The sequence below is a fragment of the Chelonia mydas genome, chromosome 8 (assembly GCF_015237465.2).
Source record: "Chelonia mydas isolate rCheMyd1 chromosome 8, rCheMyd1.pri.v2, whole genome shotgun sequence".
In the NCBI taxonomy this organism is placed as follows: domain Eukaryota; kingdom Metazoa; phylum Chordata; order Testudines; family Cheloniidae; genus Chelonia; species Chelonia mydas.
The window spans coordinates 64,609,803-64,626,012 of NC_057854.1; the positions used below are offsets into that span (position 1 = coordinate 64,609,803).

The window sequence follows — 16,210 nt, forward strand, 5'->3', positions numbered from 1 at the left end:
GCTGAGAGGAAAAATCCCTGCTCAAGCAATCCGCCCTCAGATTCCGGGCACCCGGCAGGTGGAAGGCTTTTAGGTAGATGTCGTGCGCTATACAGAAGTCCCACAGACTGTGGGCTTTGTGGCAGAGGGCAGAGGATTGGGCCCAGCCTTGCCTGTTGATATAGAACATCGAGGTCGTGTTGTCCATGAGGACCCTGATTACCTTGCCCTCCAGGTGCGAGCGGAAGGCCATACACACCAGTCACACTGCCCTGAGTTCCTTGACGTTTATATTAAGGGGTAGGTCTTGTAGAGACCACAGGCCTTGGATCTGAAAGTTCCCCACATGGGCCCCCCAACCCAGGTCTGATGTGTTGGACACCAGCTCCAACGATGGGGCCCTGTCCCTGAAAGGGACCCCTTGGAGCATGTTGTTTGGGACAGACCACCCCAGGGAGGTGATCACCAAGTTCAGCACGGTGAGGACTTTGTCCATTCTGTCCGTGGCCTGGTAGAACTGCGAGGCCAGCCAGAGCTGGAGTGGCCTCATTCTGAGTCTGACATGACAGACCACATATGTGCACTCAGACACGTGACCCAGCAGTTGCAAGCAAACCCTGACTGTCATCACCGGGAACCTTGTGACCGAGTCAATGAGTCCTTTCAGGGTCTTGAACCTGTCTGGTGGGAGAGAGGAGCTCTGGCCGACGTTGCGTCTAGTAGCGCCTCGATAAACTATGTGTTGGACTGGGACTAACGTGGAGTTGGTACTGTTTATCAACAGGCCCAGGGCAGAGCATGGCGGGAGGGATAGCTCAGCGGTTTGAGCATTGGCCTGCTAAACCCAGGGCTGTGAGTTCAATCCTTGAGGGGGCCATTTAGGGATCTAGAGCAAAAATTGGGGATGGTCCTGCTTTGAGCAGGGGGTTGGACTAGATGACCTCCTGAGGTCCCTTCCAAACCTGAGATTCTATGATTCTATGTGGACACGAGGAGTGCCACATGATCCCTCACCTGCGACCGGGAGGTGCCTTTGACTAGCCAGGCATCCAGATATGGGAATATTTGGACCCCCTGGAGTCTGAGGTATGCCACTACCACTGCCATACACTTTGTAAAGACCCTGGGGGCAGTGGACAGACCAAACAGTAGGACCGTGAATTGGTAGTGCCCCATGAATATGTGGAAGTGGAAGTACGAATCCTGTAGATCGAGGGCAGCGTACCAGTCCCCGGGATCCAGGGAGGGGATGATGGAGGCCAGGGAAACCATGCGGAACTTGAGTTTCACCATGTAGTGATTCAGGTCTCACAGGTCCATGATAGGCCTGAGCCTTCGGGATAAGGAAATACCGGGAGTAATACCCCCTGCCCAGGAACTCGTTGGGCACTGTGAGAGGGGTCCCCTGGAAGGGACGGGGGCAGAGGGTGGTTGGGTGGGGAGAAGGTAAACTGAAGGGGTAACCTCGGAACGTGGTGTTGAGGACCCATCGGTCCGAGGTGAGCCACGACCATTCCGGGAGGAAAGCACACAACCGATTGGAGAAAAGGAGCTTTACTGGGGGTAGGTCCCTGCTGAGAACTGGCAGGGTACCCCTGAGCGTCCCATCAAAAGCGCCTCTTGCCCACCTGCTTGCCCTTAGAAGACCCAGGCTGGGGGCAGGCCAGGATTGTCGTTGCAGGCACTTTCTATAGTCCCACTGCTTTTTGTGGGCAGCCTCATACTTCGGGAGGGTGGCCTGGGTGGGAGCCTGCTGCGGCTTGGGTTTTGCTGGAGGGGGGACATAGAGGCCCAAGGTCTGGAGGGTCATGCGGGAGTCTTTCAAGCCATGCAGCCTTGTGTCTGTTTCCTCAGCAAACAGAGCCTTCCTGTCGAAAGAGAGATCCTGCATTGACGACTGTGCTTCGCTGGAGAGCTCAGAGAGCAGAAGCTATGACACCCGTCTCATGGACACCGCCGAGGCCGTGGACCATGTGGCCGTGTCCACTGCATCCAAAACGGCCTGCAGGGATGCCCTTGCAGCCGCCATCCCTTCCTCCACGAGTGCCTTAAACTCCTTATCGCACTCTCGGAGGGAGTCCTCAAACTTGGGGAGGGATTCCCAGAGGTTAAACTCGTAGCAACCCAGGAGAGCCTGATGGTTTGCTACTCGTAGCTAAAAGCTTGACGATGAATACATTTTTCTCCCGAAAGTATCCAGCCTCCGAGAGTCTTTGTTCTTGGGGGTCAGGGCTGGTTACCCCTGCTGCTCCCTGTGGTTGACCGACTCAACCACCAAGGAGTTGGGCGCCAGGTGGGTATACAGATATTTGTGTCCCTTCATGGGTACAAAGTACTTGTGCTCCGCCTTTTTAGAGATGGGAGCCAAAGAGGCTGGTGTTTGCCACAGTGCATTTGAAATTCTTGCCATCCCTTCATGGAGCGGCAAGGCCACCCTGCCCAGTGCTGAAGGGGACAGCACATTTAACAGGGAGTCTGAGGGCCTTCCATCTCCTCAGCCTGGTGGGGGGAGGCTCGCTGCCACCCTTTTTAGGTGGTCTTGGTGAGCCCGGTAGTCCTCCTGCGGGACGGAGGGGGGCGGGGCCAATATCAGCTCCTCTGGACAGGACGAAGCTGGTGCGGTGCTTTGGGTGTCATCCAGCACTGGAGGATCCACCACCTGGTTGGACTCCAGGCACGGTACCAAGGACACAAGTCCCACCGACCTTTTTTCTGGCGGTCTAAAGATGGACACTGACAGTGCTTCCAAGGCCCCGGCCACCAAGTGAGCCCCCACTGCGGGCTGCGCCGGAGGCAACGGTGCCCACTGGGCCGGCCACGACATTTGGTGCCATTGCGCTTGCTGAGGTGCAGGCGGGGCCGGCTGTTCAGGCTGGCTAGCTTGGCTTGTAGACGGGCGGCTGCGAGGGGAGGCCAGGCTGGCGTATGATCCGCTGCCGCCTCTGGACCGGGAGTATCAGCGGTACCGGGACCTACGTCGGCCATGGGACCATGATCTCGACGTAGAGGAGTGGCACCGACGGTAGTAGCTGCTCCGCGAATGGCCTCAACGGGTGGACCCATGTCAGCGAGATGCCAGTGTTTGACGCCCGGGACTACGGTGCCTTGGCGGAGACTTGGAACGGGAGTCCGAGCAGGAACGGCGTCGACAATCGTGCCGCGACCAACTGCTGTATCTCCTGCGAGACGAGGACCGTTGGTGACATCCGCCATGGTCCCATTGATATTTTCTTCGCAAAGACGAGTGGTGCCGGGAGTCCTGGTCGGACGGCACCCATCCGGACAGTCTCGCCAGCGTCGAGGGTGATCCACATGGACTGTGCCCTGAACAGTCGCTGGGTGGTGAGCAGTGTTGGGAACGTTCCCTCGACCGAGACTGGTACTGGGCTGGTGGCGACTGTGGTGATCCCAGCGGTGACTTGCCTCTGGAGTGTGGGGCCGACATCGGCGGAGCTCCAGGCACCAGCACGGACATGACATCCCTGGCTGCCTGGAGGGCTTCGAGTGTAGATGGCATCCCGACATCCGGAGAGGCATGCTCCGAAGGGGTCAGGCTACTCCGTTCAATGTGAATTGGAGGCCTACAGCCTAATGGGGATTGAGGACTACCTGACATGGGCCTAGCCTCTGTCCCAGACTTCCCTCGGTGCCGTTGTGAAGAGGGAGTCTTTCCGGTCCTCTTGGCGTGCCCCGTGGACGGGGAGTGGTGCCGACTGCACGATGGTACTGGAGGGTCTCCACATACCGACACCACGGTGCTGGGTACTGGTTTGAAGCGGCTTGCCGGGGTCGGGGCCAGCACTGACTCCATCAGGATGGCCCGGAGCCTAATGTACCTTTCTTTTTTTTAGTTCGGGGCTTGAAAGACTTGTAGATCTTACACCTTTTGCTGATATGCAAAGCAGTGCAGACAATCCGCGTGCGGGTCGCTCCTTGGTGTAGAGAGCCCACAAGAGCCGCACAACTTAAAGCCTGGGGCGTGGGGCATGCCCTGGCCCGGGCTCAATGACTAACTAAACTAACTGAATAAGCTAACTAACTACAGGTACTACTGAATAAAGGGAGAGATCTGGAGACGAGCTGCAGCAAAGCTGGAGCTGAGCAGTTCTGATGCACCTTCATTGGCGACAAGAAGGAACTGGGGGGGGGGGAGCGCAGCCCCCTTATACCGTGCCAGGCAGGCACTGTGCGGGGGGGCGCTCTCCCCTACGGGTACTGCTAGGGGAAAAACTTCCAGCACCGGTGCACATGGCGAGCATGCATACCTATTGTGGAATACACATGAGCAATCACTCGAAGAAGAACTATTCTTGATGTTTAATCCTTGTATTTGCTCTTTTTAAATCTAGCAATAGCCTGAGTTTCCAGATGTATTTTCTTTCATTTTGTTTTAATAAAATTTACCTGTTTGAAGAACAGGATTGGATTTTTGTGTTCTAAGAGGTTTGTGCACATGTTGTTTAATTAGCTGGTGGCAACAATTGATTTCATTTTTCTTTCTCAGCTCCTCCCCGGAGGGGGCATGAAAGGGTTTGAGGGTACCCCAAAGGAAGGAATTCCCAAGTGCACCTTCCTGGGTTCTCAAAGGGATTTTTTCACTTGGGTGGTGGCAACATCTACCCATCCAAGGTCAGAGAAAAGCTGAAACCTTGGGAGTTTAATACAAGCCTGGAGAGGCCAGTATTAATTGTTAGAATCCTTTTGGGCCCCCACCTTCTTCACTCAAAGTGCCAGAGTGGGGAATCAGCCTTAACAGCCCCTTTGCACTAAACATCGTGCAAACTCTTCTTAAGACTGTCCCTACCCCAAAAGAGATTGAAATTTATGTTACAAAATAAAGCCAACCAGATGCACAAACTAAACAAACAGGGAGGAGGCCACAGTAAAACAAGCATATCTTAGCAGAATGAACACTAGCCATAATGTTTTGCTAGGTGAATGAGAACCAGCAAATAAAGATCCAACTCTTCCTAGGTCTCCTGGGTGTCACATCGCTATTGCAGTAACGCAGGTGGGAAGTACCTGGGAAGGGAACCAGCAGATGAGCAACAGAAAGTGACTCTTTATGCTGCTGCCCCTGCTCCCCTCTCCCTCCACAGCTCCAGTAGGAAAGACTTCTGTAGAGTCAGGGGAAAGGGGTCGGGAAGATAACCCAAAATCAATATAACCCTCTCTCATGCCTAGATCTATCCAGTTTTCATTCCCTCATCACAGCTGTGGAGGAAACAAGTTGGCCTACAACCACTCATATCTATGTGTCAGAACAGCACAAATAATGACAAATAGCAGCAAGTAATGACCCTAGTTATTCATTGTCACGTTTGAGGAGATTATTTAACATGGCCAAGGTTACTACTGTCTATTAGACCAAATTATGTAACAGTGTTACAATCAACAGCACAAATATTGGGTCGGGGGGTTGCATTATTTTGAGCAATTGGGTAAATGACTGGCATTTTTGGAGGAACTGGATCTGACCTGCTATAAAGAGTCTGGGCTTAGCCTTGGAAAACAAAACATTTCTTTTGCAAAGGATTTTGCCATATCAGGTAAATTCTGAGGTGGGATACTCTGTTCAATAACCATATGCTTGCATAGGCACATTGGACTAGATTCACTCCAGGTGGCACAGGGAAGTAAACTGCACCTGCTTGTGCCTAAGAGCTGTGCCATGTTTCAGAGGGCATTCATACTGAGAGGGCAGGTGAAGTTTTTGTCATTGCCCTCTCTTGGGTGGGCTATTCCATAGATATTGCTGGGGCCTCCAGAAGAGCCATGGAAGAATCTGCCAAGTGAATTGACTGGATCAACATATTGTTTCAACTTTTGGGCCACATTGGCTCCCTGCTTTAAAATAATTCAGCCATTTTTCCTGCCTTCAACAAAACACGTCTTGAGCCACCAAAACCTCCCTTAGGGCAAACTTTTTGCTGCCGGGGCCATTGCATGCTTGTTTACAGCCACAGAAGCTATTGTTAAATAGGAGAGAATCTGACCCATTGAGTAAGACACTATAACTTCCCCTTCGTGTCCTGACATCTCAAAGCGTGTGCAGGGCTAAAAGAAAATCCATAGACCTTATGTCTTGGTCCTGCAGTATCAGAGAGCACAGGAGGGTGCCCTCCATTCCCATAAGTAAATGTCGCTGATGACTAAGGGTACATTTGAAGTCCATGCATCTCAGTCCACTCTCACATGAAAACTAATGATTTTTTATGAGATAAACACAGAACATGCATCCATTTCCTACAGCATTATGAATATGTCCTTATTTGCTAAAATTAAACAAAGACCAATACCTGCTTAGAATTCTCATCATTGCAGTCACCATCATTCTCATCATTTGCAAAAACAAACACAAACTCTGGAAATGTGGTTGACCAGAACAAAAGTATTGAAAGAAATGGAGCCATATGCATCTGTATTAGGCCTCCACTTTTTTAAACTATTTATTTACTAAGTTTAACAAGCTAACAAATCCTTGTCATGTAAATATCAGAAGTACAGGCAGTCCTCGAATTTACGACGTTTGACTTATGACAAATGGCACTTACATCACTTCTGAATTGACACCCTGTTTCTACTTATGACAATTGGTTTCGACACTACGATGTGTGGTCCCGCAATGGAGTAGATTGCAGTTCCGAGTTAGGACGTTTCGACTTACGATGCAATTTTCAGGAACCAATTGTGTCGTAAGTCCGAGGACTGCCTGTAAAAGAATCATTACAACAGTTAGCTTTTGTTTAAAGCGACATAATACAGGAATATAATCATATATTTTATTTAACAGGGTATTACCATATTACAGAGTGAGCATCATTACAATGCCTATAATATGTTGTGTCTAGGGATTTTATTAAATTGAGTGAAATCTCTATATACATATATTGAACAGACTTGATGCGTCTATCAAAATGTCAATATTCAAGAAAATTGGACAACTGTGCTGGCGTGGGGTTTTTTTGTTTTTGTTTTGTTTGGGTTTTTTGCAGGTGAATGTACTTTATGAGAGTGTGGAATAAAAAGTGACCAAATATCCAGGCATCTTTCTGCCCTCTATTTTGCTGGGTATGTAACTGGTGTATTAATTTTGCCATAACCTCCAATCTTTTTCAACCATTCCTCTATGGTGGGGTTATTTTTCTTTACCATCGATAGCCTACCAATAGCCGAGCAGATGAGAGATTAATTCTTCGTTTCCTCCTGTATGACCATTTCCTCTAAGAAGCCGCAGCAGGATTACCAGAGGATCATTTGATATCATAAAACAGGGGTGGCCAACCTGTGGCTTCGGAGCCAAATGCGGCTCTTCAGACGTTAATATGCGGCTCCTTGTATAGGGACTGACTCCAGGGCTGGTGCTACAGGCGCCAAGTTTCCAATGTGCTGGGGGGCGCTCACTGCTCTTCCACAGGCCCTGCCCCTACTCCTCCCCTTCCCCTGCCATGTTCTCACTCCTCCCCCACAGAGCCTCCTGCACATCACAAAACAGCCGATAGGGAGGGAAAGGGAGGTGTTGACCGGCAGAGCTGCTGGTGGGTGGGAGGCACTGGGAGCGGGGTGGGGAAGCTGATGTGGGGCTGCTGACGTATTACTGTGGCTCTTTGGCAACGTACATTGCCAAATTCTGGCTCCTTCTCAGGCTCAGGTTGGCCACCTCTGTCATAAAATATCCAACAATTTATGGTATTTGGTTACGGATTATATCCCAATATTCTCTAATGACTGGACAAGTCCCCCATATATGCATAAAATCTCCCCTTACCACAATTTATCCAACATTTATCCCTGTTCAATCAGTGTGTATATTACATATATTGAACCTGTCTGGTATGAGGTACCACTGAAGCAGTATCTTTAAGAAATTTTATTTTATTGTTACACACTGAGGTTTCTGGTCCTCTTTTTCAGTTCAAACTCCATTCCTCTGGGCTAATTTGTCTATACAGGTCCTTTTCCCAGCATGTCTTTTTTTTTTGGGGGGGGGGGGGGGGGGGCGGGGGGGGGAGATGTTAGGAAAATTGTCTGCTAAGATTGATATCAATTAGTCATAATTTTTTGTTTCCCAATTGATCAGATGGCATCACTTCTATTCAAATTAGTTTTCTATATAAAACAGATTTTCTAGAAAGTTGAGAAATATAATGCCCGAAATGAAAGTACTGGTACCAGCAGAGAGTGGGCCAGTTAAAGTTACTTTTGATCTCTAAATAAGTTAGAAAAAATTCTTTACTTGAATAGCTAGCCAACCACGTGTATTGCATGGCTTTCACTATCTTTGAAGCTCTCTGGTTCAAGATTTGGGTTAAGATCTGGTTTATTTGCAATGGGTGTCATTGGCGAGGGAAAAAAAGTTTATCTCTAGTTCTATTCCAAACCCATAGAGTAGCCTTTGCTAAAGGATGTGTGTAAATTTCTGGAGGGTCTGATTTTTTATTGTTTTTTAAATTCGTGGTAGCCCAGTGATGTTTACAGTGTTCTTGTTCAATAAAGACCCAGTGTTTGGCTGGGTTAGAGTGCCCCCAATCCACTACTGCTTTGAGCTGGCTGGCTTTGATAGTTCCATTGAATATTTGGAACAGCTAGTCCACCCTGTTTAATGGGTCTGTACAAAGTATCTGCTCTCAGTCTTGGTCTTTTCTTATTCCACCTAAATTCTAAGAACATCCTCTGTATGCCTGCTCGGGTTTTATCTAGGATAATCCCAGAAAGATTTGGAAACAAGAAAGATATCCTTGGCAGAATATTTTATTTTGATTTTGAGGTAATATATTTTATTGGATCAACTTCTGTGACTATTCTTCCCAACCAAGAAATTGCATACTTCCCCCAGCACTCCAGTTCATTTACTGAAGTGATGGTTTGACATTTAAATCACAGAATTGTTCTAGGTTGTTTGAGATTTGAATTCCCAGATATCTTATAAAATTTGCTGCTCAGTTTGTACCTAAATGTTTTCTGGAGGAGTGACTTTCATACTTCTGTATTAGCTTAACAATTGAACTGTTAGAAGAAAGATGAGCCCAATGGGATGAACTGATTTTAAAAAAAGCATTGACATAAATTTTCTGAAAACAATTTCTATATCTACTGTAGCTTATTATCTTGTCCCAGCTCTGCTGTATTCTCTTACCTTTGGTATTTATCACCTTCTTTTGTAACACTTATTGGGGGGGAAATTGTTCTGTTAAAAATTTAGTTTAACTTTAAAAAAAAGGTTAGTTACTAAACAAATTTGAGGAAAGAAAAATGCCATTGAAGTTAGCCTTGGATAAAGAGGTCTACTTAATTTAATGTCAACAACTTTCAATTCATTATGCATTTTAATGCAAGCAAGAAAGCTACATCATTTTAACTTACATAGTAAAATAAAGAAAAGGAAGGACGGTGACTTGTGCCAAGTTCAAAGAAAAGATTGCCAAAATTATAAAATTCATTGCCATTCGCAATCACATCAGTGTTACCTCTTCATATGCTCTTGATCTGATTAATGAATTCATCAGGGATGATTAAAATAATACAAATTTTCAATTTATTTAAAGTTGAAAACATTCACAGAAAAGACTTAATCTGAAGGCACCTATTTTCACTATTGCTTCAGATCCAAAAAACTTCAAAAACTGAACAGAAAATATGGCAAAAGCAGCCTTCTTGTCTACAGTATTTACATGCTTTACATACTTTAAAAATATGTGGCTTATTAATGACTGATTTTTCAACCTTCCCAATAAGCTATTTTATTAACATGACAGTCCGTTACTTACAAGTGTCAGGCAACTCCTTACTGTGCATGTATCCTATAAGATGTTTAATATAAAAGATAGTACAGTATTTATACCCCTCACAATAAGAGAATGGATTGTTTTAAGGTTATACAGCCCAGTTGTGATAAAAAAAAGAAGGAACCTTACAAAATGATAAATATTTTCATTAAAAAACTTTAAAACTAAAAGTTCAAAGATACGTTCGCCTCTCTTATATCTTGTCAAAACATGACTTAGGACCCAAAACTAATCTACTTTCAATTTTATTCCATATTTCAGTGCTGTCATAGTACTCAGCAGAGAGTATTGGAATACGATCATTTTTTATTTTGTTGATGTTACCGACAGCTTTATTTCACAAAGCAATCTTATACTATGTCTACCAGTGGCAGGTCACAAAGGTCAAACAGTCTATCCTTACAGGTAGAGCTTATTAAATGGCACGTCTATTAAACCCCATGGACAGTATAAAGAAACATTTCAGCAAAATACTTTTAACATAGTTCAGTGAAGATATGAGTCAAAAGGATAGTAAATAATTTAAACCGAAACCAATAAGGAATTATTGTTGTTTTGCAAGCATCTTCAAAATTATGCTTCAAATACAATAGTTAGAAAGAAGAGAAATAGAAAAACCTTCACAAAGATCAACTTACTCTGTGCAAACATTTGCTCTGTACAGTGCATTTACTGCCGCATTTTCAAGGTACTGACATTTACAATTATGTCTCTAAGTGACTAAATCAAGCTACATTTATGCTCTCTAGGACTGTGCTTTAATATGTGTTAAATTTAAAATCATCATCAAATTTTGTATAATACTTTCCTTCAAAGCTATCTGCATGTCAGCTTACTAACTACTAGACTGAAACATCATGGGATAATTTTTAGGAAACAACCTATTTGTAGTTATTTGTTTTAGAATGACACTAAAAGCGATCACATCCTAGCTTTGGAAATAATTCAGTAATGTATATCAAAAGAATGAACTCTAAATAATGAGTAATGTGTGGACTTTACAAGATATTGCATGAATGTTTTAACTGAAAAGGATGTTCGTGTTTTCTGAGGCCAGAAGAAAATATTTATTGATACATAATTGTGATTTTATCTGTTTTTCTGGCATCATTTGATTGTTGTGGTATTTCCCTGTGCCCTAACCTATCATATGTTAAATATTGAAAGTGTAAGATCTATGTTTGCATAACTGCATTTATAAAAGAGGAACAAAAATAGGACATCTGTCGGATGGAAAGGTTATATATTCAAATAAAGACTCATATTCATTATCTTTAGACTTACTTTGATTGGAATGCAAAGGTTAAGTATTTTTAATTGATTTTTAAAAAAACCAATACCTGAATTTTGGTAACTATGATCTCTTATATGGACTCTGTTAGATGAAGTACTTGATCCACTGTTATCACTAGATTCACCTAGTCAGATAATTAATAAGATACAGAAATATAAAACATGAGTTGTTAAAGTTTACAATTACCTTCCCTCACAGCTTCACTCTAAATGCACTGTCCTTGCTTTAACACACAGTAAATCATCTACCTAAATGTATTTGCACCCAATCATTTTTTAAAGTCACAATCTTTGTAGTGTCAACTTGTCAAGGGTCAAAGGGAAGAACAGGCAAGATTCCCAAATCAATCTGCTTGTAGAAACTGTCTCATTTCATTTCAAATTACCTGCTGTGGCTGAAGCAGGCTATGGACAAACTGCCTTCCTCCATAAACCATGACAGCACAGGTCGAACTTATGTGATCATTCATAAGGGGCAAGTCATGCTGGGTCTGTCATTAACTACTTTTAAACTGCTGTGCAGGGTTAAGTGATCTTGCAGGGCAGCAGCAGATATAAATACTATTTGGACAGTTTAATGTCAAGAGACAACTCCTCTGGGATTAAAACTGTGTAACCCAATAGTGCAGTTGTCGATATAAGGATTAAGGTACTTTGGGACTGTTTCTTAGAGTCAAGACTTTGCATGTGTTTTGTATGTAATTTAGATATCAGACCCAGAATACAGCTGTATAAATTGCTTTGTAACAGACTCCCTGAAAATATTAAAATAACTCCAGCCTCTTGGTGTTCAAATACTTGAGATCTTCTAAGTAAGCATTCTCAGATGGTCTCCTTCTGTCCTTGTGAAACTGACCAACACATGAGAGAATACTGCAGGTCTAAGCACATAAATATGTTGCAGCAACTAAGCATGCACCAGGCTATATGATCAATGGTCAAATGGACTACTATGCGATCCCTCCCAACCACCCATGACCATCGAAGCAGCCACCCAGGACCATCAAACACCCTTTACATAAACACACCCATTCAGCCCTTGGGAAACTTTGGTCCTGTCAACCTTCCTGAGCTAGATCCCAGGAAGAGGAAGAAAGCTGAACATGCTCCCTTAAACTGGACACTGCCACTTCATCTAAAGAGGAGTCATTAGACCTGTCTGCAACTAAGATGTGAAGACAAATGTCATTAAAAACAAAATATCAAGAGATATTAAAAGGTGAATAGAAACACTACCACTTTGCCCTTTTACGGCAGCTTCTATCCAAGCATTTCAAACCTAACATAACTTGCAGGTTCCCCCTACAGTGCTGGATGCTAGTGAGTAAGATTCAAGTTCATTAAGGACTTTCTGCTTGCCTTTACGTTTGTTTTATCCAGTTCTATTGGTTATTTAAATAAAAGCTACAACATATTTGATTTCCAAACCACACCTCTATTTGCAGATGGGTGCTCAGCATTTGGAAAAGGGTAAACAAATGTATGTTTGGTTTTGTATCAGTGTTAAAACACTTTTATGGTGAGTCCCAGGCACTCAGTAGAACCATGCTGATACCGAGATCATTCGCAAAGAACCTTCTGGACATTTGGGGGCTAAAAACAAAGAAAGCACTGCAAATGTGCCACCAGAATGAACAGTAACTTGCAATAATCAGAAGGGTCAAAGTAATTCTTACCAATGTGGACCTTTACAGAGTATTTTTCAAATGAGTTTAATATGGTAAATGATTGAGAAATTAATTAAGGATGAAGGACTTCTGGAAGATGTTTGATATAGTCAATTCAATCTCATATGGAATATATAAATTGGTCAATTTTGGATGTTATCATGCTAAACTGCAGCTATGTGCACTACCTTGAAAAGTATTCTTGATAACTACTGAAGTTCAAAATGAAGTATAGAAAACCCCTTATGTTTCATTTCAAGTAGCATTCTTGCCCCCAAATAGACTTACAGTTATTTTACATTCAAATAAAGCCTGAGAGGTGATGTCTCTGGGAAGAACGCTTCAGCAGTAGCATATGTGTGAAGGTTCTTGAGTGAAATAACTGAAGTTTGAGTCACATTCTGTACTAACAATCAGACCTGTGGCCCCACAGTAACATCCACAGAGATCTTCAGAGAAGTTGAGCTTTCCACGGCAGCTGTATTCTTTGCATTAATCTAGTCATACAATGAACTAACATGCAGACTAACAGGAATACCTTAGGATATATGCTATTCCTGAAACCCTACAGAGAAAGAATTACAATTTAGGGAGCTGACATAAAGTAGCAGTTTTAAATAATGATTAGGGCTGACTGACTTTTCCCCACAAAAGGCAGACGGTTATAGTGAATTGAAGACAATGCTAATACAGCAAACATAATTAAAATGCAGAGGAAAAAAAAGCTAGCATTGCATACAAACTTACTGAAGCAGCATGCAGGAAAGCAAAACAGTTACTGCACCAAAATAATAATGATATTTATAATTTTGATCAGTTAAGGGCTGCAGATGCTTCTGTGAATATTAAATTCACATCCCAAATGTCATCAATTTCACAGATGTTAGGCTGCTGTTCAGAAATACAGAACACTACATGTGTCAAAATTAGAAGAAGAAATTTATTGGGCATACCATTAAAAACTTTGGTTCAAATCCTACAAATCTTAGTCAGGTAATACGCCCATTGACTTCACTGTAAATTTTATCTGTGTAAGGGCTGCATGGTTTTGCCCATCAGATAAGTCCTTTGATCTAACAGAAGCCTGAAAGGATAATGCAGGAAATAGCAAGGGACCCAATGGAAACCACAAGACTATCATATGTACAATGTGAATGCCACATGGGGACTCAGAGATTACTATTATACACACCCACCCACACATGTTAAAAGAACATTATTAACATTGCAAAGTCAAGCACTCTGAAGTTAGAAAATGCCAAGATTAAAGTTGCCTGTGCAACCTTAATTCTGTCCCCTTGTGCATATGCATTATGACACCGCCTTTAAATACACGTCAGTCCCAGGTTATTAGAGAGACGAGGTAAGTGAGGTAATAGCTTTTATTGGACCAACGTCTGTTGGTGAGACAGACAAGTTTTTGAGCTTACACACACACACCACACACCTCTTCTTCAGGTCTCTCTCACCAACAGAAGTTGATCCAGTAAAAGATATTACCTCACCCACCTTGTCTCTCCAGGTATTTTAGATATGTAATACCTGATAGCAATATGACAAAGAAAAAAAACAACACTATTAGAGGAGATTCTTGAATACTGGCATCTACAAACATTTTATGAAGGTGAAAGCAATGCAGACCATTTTCTAACATTCAATCAAATCCAAACATGCACAGATAGAACACAAATTGAGTTTTAAGACCACATTCTGGGTTCAGTCTACAAATGCCTAAAACCTCCTCTCTTTTCCCTCCAAGCCCTCAGGGTAGACTAAAGGACCCCCCAAATTTACACACTTTTTACTCCCCCTTTGCTGTGGCCTTGCATAGCATCCATCATCCTTTTGACCAAAGAGGATGGAAGAGGATGCCTTTTGCAGTTTGTCATTTAGCCAGAGAGATGGCTGTTTAAAAGACACAAGGTGTTTGCTACACATCACTTTCCTTCCAGAAAACATGACTAGGACTAGAAATGAAACCCAAGGCATGACAGTGCAAAGTACTCCAACTAGAATACTATGGAAGCTCCAACAAAATCTTTTTAAGTTTATAAAAACACACACACAATTGTCAACATACTGTAGATAATTAGATACAAGTCTTTCAGTGTAAGCTCTTGTTGATTTTACTCTACTTGGTTGTGCTTTAGACTAATGATTTTGCCACGTAAACAATTTTCCAAGCCTTATACAAATTTCAGTTCCTTGGTGTTTGCTACACCTAATCCTATGCAGCATAACTTCTTTGATTTCAATATATTAAGCATGCTTGGCCTGGAAATAGACAATTCTGATGCAGTATCCACTCTAGGACACACAAATTCAAATCAAATCAGTAAACGCTAAAGGAACATGAGGCTTCAATTAACGCACTTTCTGTATGTCCAATGCATATAAATAATAAACAACAAAACTTATGCTTTTAAAAATGTGAATGAATGCTTTTGAAAGAATACATTTACCAGAGTGTAGAACACAATAAAATATTTGCCTCTTTAATAAATAGCACAACAATGTCATAAACACTGGGTCAATCCTGCACTCCTCACTCAAGAAAAATAAAACTAAGGACGATAGGATTTTGAAACACATACTTAGGACTTCAGGATGCATTATTTTGCAAACAGTAATGAACAATTATTTTAAACGGTTGCAACTATTTTAGAACTACAAGCAGTAAAACATGAAACAATTTACGGCTTATATTGCTGGTTCCCAACCTTTGGATCCAGCAGAGGAGCAAAGAGAGGTGTAGAAAAGAAGTGAAAGAAAGTGGGAAAAGTGAGAACTAAATCACTAAATAAAACTGCCCATCTTTCTTGGAGACAGTAGGAAGAAAAATGAGGTTGTTATTTGCTAATGAGGTTGTTAGCCCTTTGGTAAAGGCTCAAATACTCACAGGGAAAGATGACATCATAAAAACTTGGAGACAGAGAGATCATGGATCACCTCTAACTTCCAATTGCAAACCTGCTGCTGAGGGTAAAATAGTCAACAGCTTCTTAAAAGGTTTCAGAGTAACAGCCGTGTTAGTCTGTATTCGTAAAAAGAAAAGGAGTACTTGTGGCACCTTAGAGACTAACCAGTTTATTTGAGCATGAGCTTTCGTGAGCTACAGCTCACTTCATCGGATGCATAGCATATGCATCCGATGAAGTGAGCTGTAGCTCACGAAAGCTCATGCTCAAATAAACTGGTTAGTCTCTAAGGTGCCACAAGTACTCCTTTAGCTTCTTAAAACTCACGTTTCCTCTCTACTCCTGCAGTGATCCCTAAGACATTAGGCAAAGGAGCCGCTCATGCATAAGGATAAAGGCTCACAAAGCATCTACCAGTCCACGTTTTGTAACACAAGGGCTTCAACAAACAGGATAGGAATCACAGAGCTAACTACTGGCTAAACAAGATTCAACTGTACCAGAGGGTTGTTTCTTGCACTTTAAAAAAAAAAAAAAAAAATCAAGTCTTAGTCTTCTTTGTATATTT

General features: G+C 43.2%; 1 protein-coding gene across 6 annotated transcripts in view; it reads right to left on the reverse strand.

The window, feature by feature from the left end:
- ZNF281 (zinc finger protein 281) overlaps positions 1-16,210 on the reverse strand; it is a 55,887-nt gene that overhangs the window by 14,869 nt on the left and 24,808 nt on the right. For all 6 annotated transcript variants that reach the window (XR_006283243.1, XR_006283244.1, XR_006283240.1 and 3 more), the window contains exon 2: positions 6,534-6,691. The gene's annotated coding sequence lies outside the window, so the exon portion shown is untranslated. The remainder of the gene's footprint in view (positions 1-6,533; positions 6,692-16,210) is intronic.